The sequence below is a fragment of the Pelophylax lessonae genome (assembly GCF_965119305.1).
Source record: "Pelophylax lessonae genome assembly, chromosome: 3".
Taxonomy (NCBI): domain Eukaryota; kingdom Metazoa; phylum Chordata; class Amphibia; order Anura; family Ranidae; genus Pelophylax; species Pelophylax lessonae.
The window spans coordinates 430,691,207-430,702,190 of NC_138770.1; positions in this window are offsets into that span (position 1 = coordinate 430,691,207).

A 10,984-nucleotide genomic window follows, 5' to 3' on the forward strand; every position below is an offset into this window, starting at 1 on the left:
GGACGAGCCTATGGAGACTAACTATGGACACCGCCACTCGTTGTATGCACGAAAGCTATGCGCCACAGGCACTGGTGAGGTGATAGACAGTAACCATCTGTGTCAGGTGGAAGTGGGAGACACTTTTGCGGTGGCTCTGCTGGACTCAGGAAGTCTGGTGTCCCTGGTGAGAACGGCGTTAATACGGCCTGCTGAATATACCGGCCGCAGAGTCGGGGTCTTATGTATTCATGGAGACTTAAAGGACTATCCCACAGTGCTGGTAACTTTGTCTACAGCGGCCGGCAAATGGACCCATGAGGTGGCTGTCGCTACCAAGTTGCCACATGAACTAATAATCGGAAGGGACTTTCCAGGTTTTCCGGCACTGTGGCCTACGGTTAAAGGGTCTGACAAGCCTGAGACAGGGACAACCCTAGCAGAATGGCCTGGTTCCAGTGTGAGGCCAGAGCCCTGGGAGCCTGAGTCCGAAGGGCCCTCGGTAGGGGTGACCACAGCTTCTGTGATAGAGGGGGACACCACCCCACTAAATGTAATGGTGGGAGACATGGAGGACTTGCCATCCGGCCCTGAGTTGGCAGACCTCAATGTCTCCGGGGAAAATTTTGGGACCGCACAACACCGGGATACGTCCCTAAGCAGGGCCTGGGAAAATGTTGTAATCATTAATGGTAAACCAAAAAAACCTGGGGCTGAATTGATGTTTCCACGTTTTATTGTTCAACAGGAAATGTTATATCGAGTGAATCAAATCCGGGATGAACTGGTTGAACAGTTGGTGGTGCCCACAGCGTACCGCAAGCTTGTTATGGAGCTTGCCCACCAACATGTTCTTGGGGGACACTTGGGGTGGCAGAAAACACAGGACCGCATACTACAGAGGTTTTATTGGCCCGGTGTGTTCAGAGAAGTGGAAGAATATTGTAAGTCATGTCCGGTCTGTCAGATAACTAGCCCCCAGCCCCATTTCCGTAGTCCCCTGATACCTCTCCCGATAATTGAGGTCCCATTTGAACGAATCGCTATGGATCTAATCGGCCCTGTTCCAAAATCTGCCAGGGGTCACCAACATATTCTAGTCATCCTTGACTACGCCACTCGCTACCCGGAGGCGATACCCCTGCGACATACATCCGCCAAACTTATAGCTAAGGAGTTAATGGAAATGTTTTCCCGGGTGGGACTGCCTAAAGAGCTCCTGACTGACCAAGGGACACCGTTTATGTCCAAGGTTATGAGAGAACTCTGTAAGCTGCTCCACATAAAACAATTACGTACATCCGTCTACCATCCCCAGACGGATGGTCTGGTCGAGAGGTTTAACCAAACATTAAAAAACATGTTAAAAAGAGTAGTTTCCAGGGATGGTAAGGACTGGGACCTGCTTCTACCCTATCTGATGTTTGCAGTGCGAGAAGTACCTCAGGCTTCCACGGGGTTCTCGCCCTTCGAACTGTTATATGGTAGGCATCCTCGCGGGTTGTTGGATATAGCCAAAGAGGCCTGGGAACAACAACCCACCCCCTACAAAAGTGTTGTTGACTATGTCACCCAGATGCAGGAACGGATGGAAAAGGTGATGCCCTTGGTCCGGGAACACATGGAGGCAGCCCAACGAGCCCAGAGTAGGATCTACAATCGACAGGCTAGGGTCCGGAACTTTAACCCGGGTGATCAGGTAGTGGTACTAGTACCAACAGTAGATAGCAAGTTCCTAGCTAGGTGGCAAGGTCCCTATGAGGTGCTCGAAAAGATAGGAGAAGTAAATTACAAAGTACACCAGCCAGGGCGGCGGAAGCCGGAGCAAGTGTACCACGTAAATTTACTAAAGCCGTGGAAAGATAGGGACTTGTCCGAGAACGACAGCCCCCAGCCAGGGTTTCTAGGTGAAAAGGGTCCAGCCCCTCCTCTTGAAGCCTGTGAAGCAGTAACCAAGGTAAAAGCTGCAGATAGCCTGTCCTCCAAACAGGTCCAGGAAGTCAGGGAGTTCATTAGTCGGAACACAGATGTGTTCTCTGACCTCCCTGGACGTACGTCTCTAATCCTACATGATATCGTCACTGAGCCCCGGGTCAAGGTCCAGGTAAAGCCATATCGGGTACCCGAGGCTCGGCGACATGCTATTGAGGAAGAAGTACAACTCATGTTAAAACTCGATGTTATTGAAGAGTCTAAAAGTGAATGGGCCAGTCCTATAGTCTTAGTACCCAAACCAGACGGGACGTTGCGGTTCTGCAACGATTTTCGTAAGCTAAACGAGGTCTCCAAGTTTGACGCGTACCCTATGCCCCGAGTAGACGAGCTGATCGAGAAATTAGGCCAAGCCCGATATTTTTCAGTGCTAGACCTCACCAAAGGGTACTGGCAAGTACCCTTAACGGAGTCTGCCAAGGAAAAAATGGCTTTTGTTACTCCTCAGGGCCTATATCATTATAAGGTGTTACCCTTTGGCCTGCATGGCGCCCCTGCCACCTTCCAAAGACTAATGGACATAGTGTTGCGACCTCATCGTCAGTACGCCTCGGCTTACCTGGACGATGTCGTCATCCACAGCCGGGATTGGGAAAGTCATCTGCCCAAAGTGCAGGCGTTAGTGGATGCCCTTAGGAAGGCCGGGCTGACTGCTAATCCAAAAAAGTGTTCAATAGGATTAGAAGAGACTAAATACCTGGGGTATGTGGTTGGGCGAGGAGTCATCAAACCCCAAATAAACAAAATAGAAGCCATACGTAGTTGGCCCCGACCAGTCACCACTAAGCAGGTCAGATCATTCCTGGGAATGCTGGGATATTATATGAGGTTCATTCCCCATTTTGCCACCTTAGCTGCTCCACTGACAGGGCTACTAAAAGGACGAAAGTCCGTCATGGTTCACTGGAATGATAAGGCGGAAGAGGCCTTTTCCGCTTTGAAGTCGGCACTATGTGGGTCCCCAGTCTTGGTCACCCCAGACTTCAAGAAGGGATTTATAGTACAGACCGATGCCTCGGAAGTAGGTCTAGGGGCTGTACTATCACAGGAGGTCAATGGGGAGGAGCATCCTGTCGTGTACCTCAGCCGGAAGCTCACCCCAGCAGAGACCCGATACAGTATAGTGGAGAGAGAGTGCCTGGCTATCAAATGGGCACTCGAGTCTCTTCGCTATTATCTGTTGGGGAGGAAATTTCGTCTGGTGACCGACCATTCCCCTCTCCAATGGATGAGCCAGGCCAAGGAGAGAAATGCTCGGGTCCAGAGATGGTTCCTGTCCCTTCAGAACTTCAAGTTCTCAGTTGAACACAGGGCAGGCCGCCTACAGGGAAATGCGGATGCCCTGTCTCGCGCACACTGTATGACATGTGTTCACCCCCTGAGGGTTGAACAAAGGGGGGAGGTATGTGGCAGGGCACATGGATCCATGGTCGACGGAAGATACGTGTCACCGAGGTTCCTGGCCTCGGTGAGATAAGAGCCGGTAATTCTGTGTCAGCAGCAGCTAGTGCTGTTTGACATTTTTCTATTTTAGTATGGCTGCAAAGCCGAATCCGGGCCGGCTCTTATTGGGAGCAGTTAAGGTATGGGTGGGTGGCTGCTCCCCACGCTCCAGGCCAGGTCTTGCCTGAGGTTTATAAGGCAGACAGCCTAACAGGTGATTGAGATTTGTCTCCAGGCACCAGAAGGCTGTGGAAGTGAGTGTTGAGGCTGGAAAGCTTACAAGCAGATGAGCTGACCCATTGCTGTGTGTGAACAGCACCAAAGAGACACAGGTGAATGGACTTGTTGCTGTGCTTAAACCTGCCTTTAAGACTGTCAGTTTTCCTTTTTGTTGGGTGTGAGTTAACACCAAGAAAGACTGTTACTTTTGTGTTCCTGAAGTGTAAATAAAACACACCTGATTTACTTTGAAGAACCATCTGTTTTGCCTCTATACTGCACCCGCGAATCCTACCTACCAGAGCAAATCCCCACATTATATATACAAATAAGTGTGTGTGTATATATACCCCTACACAGAAGTTCTGATGTTATGCCTGCCTCCAATAACCCCCAAAAAATGCCCAAAAAAATGCTTGCTACAAAACCGGCAAGGTGTGAAAATAGTGGAGCCATATCCCTGTTCTATATTAATTCTAATACAAATGACCTTTTTTTTCTGGTTCTGGACATGCTACAGAGCTGAAACTTCACAGGTACACTTTTTAGACCCCCCAGACACTAAATCCAAAGAAATCTCATTTTTTTTCAATATTTTTTTCAATAATTGGCTCTCTATCAAAAATGACAATTTTTAAGAACTTTTTTTGTGTGATTAATAGTTCCTGGGGCATGACCCAGAACCCTAGGCACTTTTTAGGGGAATTTATTGGGTTTTAGGGCTTCAAAATGATGTTTTTTGATTACCGAAGTTCAGGCCCCATTGATTTCAATGGGGTTCTGAAATCCGGGCCGAACTTTCGGGAAGTTCGGATGTTCTGGTCGAACCGAACTTTTGAAAAGTTCGATCATCCCTACTCCCAACACAGTACAGGTAATTCAACTGTGCTGACACTTCCCAATATATAATTGTTATTAAGGCAAGTAAGCTGGTCTATCCTTGCTGTTGGCTTTTCCCTTTCCCACAACATCCGAATTACCTTCCCCCATTTCCTTTCTCCCAACACAGCTCATCTCTTCTACTTCCCCACATCTTCCTCCCCCCCTTTTTTTTTTTACCACAATCCCCACCTTACTTGTGACCGCCATTATGCCCCCAGCAGACACGTTCCAAGCTGGCAAATGTCAAAATAGTTTTGCTCAATATCAATGGCCTAAATATTCAGGAAAAACAAATTCAACTTCTTCTATATATTCGAAAAATAAAAGCTGACATAATTCTATTGCAAGAGACCCATTTCAAGACCGATAATATCCCAAAACTGGCTAAGAAAGATTTCCCAAAGTGTACCATTCGACCAACAACGTAGCCAAAACAAAAGGAGTATCCATTCTTACCTCTAAAAACCTTTCCTTAGACATTTCAGATTCATTACTGGATGTAAAAGGCATACTTTGGAAAAGACTAATCATGATAGCCAACATATAGTATCTCATAAAAGTGAGTACACCCCTCACATTTTTGTAAATATTTTATTATATCTTTTCATGTGACAACACTGAAGAAATGACACTTGGCTACAATATAAAGTAGTGATTGTACAGCTTGTATAACAGTGTAATTTTGCTGTCCTCTCAAAATAACTCCACACACAGCCATTAATGTCTAAACCGCTGGCAACAAAAGTGAGTACACCCCTAAGTGAAAATGTCCAAAGTGGTCCCAAATTGTCAATATTTTGTGTGGCCACCATTATTTTCTAGCACTGCCTTAACCCTCTTGGGCATGGAGTTCCCCAGAGCTTCACCGGTTTCCCCTGGAGTCCTCTTCCACTCCTCCATGACAACATCATGGAGCTGTTGGATGTTAGAGACCATGCACTCCTCCACCTTACGTTTGTGGATGCCTGACAGGTGACATGATGACTGGTGACATGCTTGGCGAGTCCATGACCTTTATCCTCAGCTTCTGTAGCAAGGCAGTGGTCGTCTTGGAGGTGTTTTTGGGGTCGTTATCATGTTGGAAAACTGCCCTGTGGCCCAGTCTCCGAAGGGAGGGGATCATGTTCTGCTTCAGTATGTCACAGCACATGTTGGCATTCATAGTTCCATCAATAAACTGTAGCTCCCCAGTGCCGGCAGCACTCATGCAGCCCCAGACCATGACACTCCCACCACAATGCTTGACTGTAGGTAAGACACACTTGTCTTTGTATTCCTCACCTGTTGCCGCCACACACACTTGACACTATCTGAACCACATGAGTTTATCTTGGTCTCATCAGACCACAGGACTGGCAGCACTTATACATCTATTTCCCAAAAACAACCTCTGGATATGACACTGAGTACGTGCACCTTTTTGGTCGACCATGGCGAGGCCAGTTCTGAGTGGAACCTGTCCTGTTAAAACGCTGTATGGTCTTGGCCACTGTGCTGCAGCTCAGTTTCAGGGTCTTGGCAATCTTCTTATAGCAACAATTCTTTTTTTCAGATCCTCAGAGAGTTCTTTTCCATGAGGTGCCATGTTGAACTTCCAGTGAGCAGTATGAGAAAGTGAGAGCGATAACAGCAAATTTAACACACCTGCTCCCCATTCACACCTGAGACCTTGTAACACTAACGAGGGGAAGGAAAATGGCTAATTGCGCCCAATTTTGTCATTTTCACTTAGGGTTGTATTCACTTTTGTTGCCAGTGGTTTAAATATTAATGTGTTGAGTTATTTTGAGAGGACAGCAAATGTACACTGCTATACAAGCTGTACACTCGCTACTTTACATTGTAGCAAAGTGTCATTTCTTCAGTGTTGTCACATGAAAAGATATAATAAAATATTTACAAAAATGTGATGGGTGTAATCACTTTTGTGAGATACTGTGTATATATATATATATATATATATATATATATATATATATATATATATATAAAATAAATCTTATAGCTACTGATTTATTTAGTCGTTCTTTTTAATTGTCTTCATTTATGTATTCCTCTTTAATCAAAGTATTTTCTCTCTTCCTTATAAGAGTGCTTTGTATAAGATGTCAACAATTAAGACCTAACAACTCACACCACAAAAGTTAATTTACTCTGAAGAGTGAATATACAAAAGTAGCTCTCTTTAAAATGAATCTCACTGCCTCTTCACACATACAAATGTCCTCTTTTGTGTTTTGTTGACTGAACAATGTCTCAAGACAAGCATGGTAGGGACCAAAATAACTCATTTTGTAGAATGTATAGCTGCACTTTCTAATTCAGACCGGGAAATGCAAACAAAGCTTGGAGACAGCTTGTTCCCCTACTCTAAATTCATTCCATGTTGCTATAGCAGTACCCCTGAGAAAATGGCAATGTCTCTCTTTTCAGACTTGCACCACCACAATAGGTCCTTTGTCAGTTGTTGAATTATAGCATTATAATTTAAATTCAGGGGGTTTAATAGTGGATTATTATGACACCTCAACACATTCCTTATGTTTCTGTTGGTAACTCACTCAAGGATCTGGTATGAAAATTAAGTTCCTTTTAGTGCACATGGCTTCCTTTTAAAACCTGAAAAGTGTCAGACTTTTTAAAGGTATTATGTAAACAATGGACAAAGTATGCTCTTGTAGTAGAACATCTGTATCATTGTGATCTAGTGACTTGATTATGATCTACTGGTGTTTATGAGCCTGTCTGTTTTAGCAGATCCAGTAAACAACCATTGGTACAAACAGATTAGCTAAGAAATCTGTATATTTCATTGAGAAAATCATACATTTATATAACTGTCACACTGATAGATGATTTGCAAGGATGGGTAGTATTTATTGACCACCACCTTCCACTGGTGTAGAATTCCCCAGTACATGTTTAGAAGACTTTTCTTACCATTAAGCTATATTTGTTCCTCATGTATTTTCTGGGAAAAGCTTCTTGGTCAGCATAATAAAATGATTAAATGGGCCACTTTAATGAAAGTATCTTAAAGAAGATCTTTCTACTAGACCTTTAGAAATCTGAAAAAGTTGGAGTTTCAATACTCAAATGATATGTATTGCTGCAGGTTTGCACTTGACTAGTGGATATGACTTAGCTGGTCTCAGATATTGGGGTTGATGTACTGAAGGAGTATAGGTTTTTTACTTAGCAAAGTGAATTTTCATTTTGCATGGAAATTTTCTCTTAGCTCAGGGCTTGTTCATACATTTGAGCTAGGTTTTTTAGCAGACCACTGCACATGTATGATGTGAACAGGGCACATAACGAACAAGGTGAAGATCTGCTGACTTCAATAATGTAATCATGTGCAAAATCCTGTTTTTTTGTAATTTGTCTTTCACAAGACTGGATATTTTTAGTATATTGAATTTTTACCACCTTCATTAAGCTACCTGAAAATTCCTTTGCAAACTGAACATTCCCTTTACAAACTGAACTTCCTCTACTCCTTTAGTGTATCAAACCCTTTGTATAGCTGTACCCATCACTGGTTTTGGGAGAAATCTTCTGTTTTACTATAGCTAATATTTAATGTAGCACTACCCCCTTAGGGGCTGAAAATGTCAGGGTTCCCCGCTGCTGCACAGCCAATCATACAGAATTTTTTTAATTTGTATTCAGACACAGAAAACAGTCCTTGAGCTTTGTTTTTGTTGTTTTTTTTTTTGAGGGGACAATAACTTGAATGGGGATAGGAATTATGGGATACCCATCTTGACTGCAACAAACAAAGGACAACTTCCTCCCTATATACAGCTCTTTATCCTCCTGCACAGCTTGACCTGATCCTCTGTATATTTCCGCTTGACCTAATGCCTGTTTTTCTTGGAAACTAACAGTCTCTTATTAGCTTAGCAAAAGCCCCTTACATGCTATGAACTCTCAGTCCCTTAGAAAAGTAGCATATGGGTTGTGAACCGCATCCTGGAGTAACTCCAACTCCCCTGTGGACACTGGTCCCAGCTCTACTTCTGCAGGAATTGCTAGCCTCTTCACCAGCCCACCTGGCTGCTTCATCTCCCCATTCCACCTGACTGACACTCTGGAGATCTCCCAGGGCAAGGCTGAAGATTTAAGCACACCACTGTCTTCAAGAGACATGTGGCAGTCTCTCCCCTTGTCACTGCACCATGCTGATGTGCTCATACTGTCCTTCCTTGCTCCTGCTGACTCTCAGGAAAGCCTCCTTCCAACTTCTCCTGTTTTTGGATCTCTTCTCCAGGTCAGCCACCTGAGCCCCAGGTTGAGATAGAGCCCCTCCCCGGCAGGGGTCCATTGAGGGCCTCCAACAGTCTCCCTTAGCACTTAATCTTCATCTTCAACCTGACTCCCCTGCTCTCATTGCTCATGTATATTTAAGGGCTCACTTAATACCCTGCCAGGCCCACTTCCTGGGAATTGGCTAAGGGCTCCTAAATATGCAGAACAGCTCCTTTTAAACTCCGCCAACTAGTTCCAGAATGTTCTCATACTTTCCAGAGCCAGGGGGAGGCACCAGAGAGCTGTCTGTATGAGTCATGCTGGCCTAAACTCTAATAACCCTGACCCAATTACAGACTCACAGGCTAAGCATGAGTAAGGATATAGTTTGCCTACTTTCACTCTAGTAGCACACACTAGAGGGTGCTACAATAACAATATACTGTTATTTACATAAGTTGTTTTTTTTTTGTACTAAACATTTCATCAAACTTTTAAACTATTGCATTGGGTATTTTAAATAACTTAACAGAATACTAGAGATGAAAAAATAATATAAACAAAGCTGTGCTATAAATTGAACGTTATTGGAACTGTATATAATATTGAGTGCAATAGTCCATAAATTCAATCGACAAATTATGTAAAAAAGTGAAAAGTAAAAAAGTGATAGTAGAAATTCTTGACTACAGTGTCCAAATAGTCCTTAAAAATAAGTGTGTCCAAACTGAAGTATCACTCTTCAATACAGGGATATCAATAGTATGCACAAACTGCTTACCAGAAAGAACTGATTCAAACGCCTGTCATATGATGTATATTCTCCAGACCCACAATATAACCAGGGATTAAAGAAAGGCACTTAGATTGGTTCTGGCCTCAGATGATATGATGTACTCAGTAGGCATCAAACATGTGCATGTAAAAATAAATAAAACTCATAGCATGATACTGTATTAAGAAGGTGCACGTATCACATATATTGCCACCTATATGTGTGGTCCACCCTCCAAATAGAAAATAGGTGCTAAAGTGTAGGACAGTCACCTCCATCAATACCACAAACTGCTTACCAGACACACATATATGTGTAGCAAGAGAGAGATATAGATCCAGATAAGTGCCAAACGTCAGTCATGAACGTGACCTCCACCACATGTACAACCTGCTTACCAGATGTATGGAAATATGGTGCCAAATGATAGATGCCAATTTAAAGGAATAGCCAAAAGAAGATAAGACCCATAGGAGTACCAAACTTCAGTCTAAAGCCGTGACCACCACCGACATATACAACTGCTTACCAGATGTACACTTAAGTAATGCAGACAGCAAGTACTGATCCCCTCAGGAGCAAAGATTACGCAGGTCCCAGCAGATGTAAGCTCAATGAAGTACCGACAGCAGATAATGATCCACTCAGGAACATAGAACACAGGTCCCGGCTAAAGGAAGATACTATGTCCACGGATTTCTCCAGAAGCGTCAAATCATGTGGTCACATATAAGAAATAAAGTTCCCCATAGCCTAAAACCATAAACGTTTAATTTGCATAAAAAGGAGTAACACTTACATTCAGCAATGTGTAAAAGCACTGTAATAAAGCCGCCGGCCGGTCGGCCCTTACCACCCATCCTCACGTCTTGTGTTGGTGACGTCAGCACGCCGCGACCGACGTACGTTTCGTCAGAATTTAGGTTTTCAAGGTACCTATTGCACTCAATATTATATACAGTTCCAATAACGTTCAATTTATAGCGCAGCTTTGTTTATATTATTTCTTTTGGTTGTCTGTCACACTTTAATTTGCTGCTTTGTTTCACTATTATCTAGCGTGGTTACCCCCCCTACTAGAGATGAAAAGCCCAGTTTTCTTTTCTTTTATTTGTTGTAGTCTTTGGTCAAAGAGGAGTGTGTCTTAGTTATTATGTGTATTGGGTATTATGTTTCCTATTTGCTGTCAGCGTTCTCTCATTCAGTGATAAAACTATTTAGTATTTAAATCGTATTGGTGGGATTGATATCCCACCCCATAAACATTTTGAAAAATAATGTACAGTAAATTAGATAGTGAACAATAATAGTAGAACACGTAAAAAAATGATATTTTAATAAAACAACATGCGGCCAGTGAAAGACTACCCATCACTGTTAGATAATCATAAAGGCAAATACAACCTATACAAAAGGAAGAGCAGAAAAATAAAATAATTAATT